This window comes from Archocentrus centrarchus, chromosome 21 (genome assembly GCF_007364275.1).
Source record: "Archocentrus centrarchus isolate MPI-CPG fArcCen1 chromosome 21, fArcCen1, whole genome shotgun sequence".
Lineage (NCBI taxonomy): Eukaryota > Metazoa > Chordata > Actinopteri > Cichliformes > Cichlidae > Archocentrus > Archocentrus centrarchus.
In genome coordinates this window covers 29,477,252-29,478,019 of record NC_044366.1, presented here as the reverse complement: position 1 = coordinate 29,478,019, position 768 = coordinate 29,477,252, and positions in this window count along the sequence as shown.

The window sequence follows — 768 nt, the reverse complement described above, 5'->3', positions numbered from 1 at the left end:
ATGAGAGTCCAACTTCTTAAGGCTTTCCAGGTGAAATTTGAGATGGTTCTGCTAAACCACCTTGGAGCTGGACCTCCAAGTGTAAAATATGACATTTCCTGTTCCCACTAGGTGGCGCTGCGACTGATATTAAATATTGTCATATGTATGTGTTCAGGGGGCACCCTCATCCTACTGGAGAAGTTTGATGCACATTGGATCATGTAGGTATGAATGAGAGGCAATCAAAATTTCATGGCGAATGATCAAAGTTCAAAGGGGCATAAGGACCCCTCCCCCTTGGCAAAAACTCACCATTTTCGAGATTTAGATTCCCCTGGGGGTGTAGGTTAGACAAACCAAATATGAAGATGATAACGTCTAAAACCTCTGAGTTATTAGAAAAAGTGTGAGGGCTGCAAATCGCCAAATTTGCATAATTAATTAAAAATGGCGGACTTCCTGTTGGGTTTAGGGCATGGCTCCAGAGGATTTTTTGTGCGCCTGGACATGATATACATGTGTATGAAGTTTCATTCATGTACGTGAAACACAGCGGTGGGGCTCCAGTTTAGGGGCGCTAGCGAGCCATTTGGGCGCGCCCCTTGCCCGAGCCCATTAAAATACTTAAATTTTCACCAGGTGTGACGCATGTGCCAAGTTTCATGAGTTTTTGAATATGATAAAGCCCCCAAAAAGCCAATTCATTTGCCTGATAATAAAAAAAAAAAAAAAATAATATAATTAAAACCGCAAGCGGTGATATCGGGCCCTCGCACTCCGCGCGCG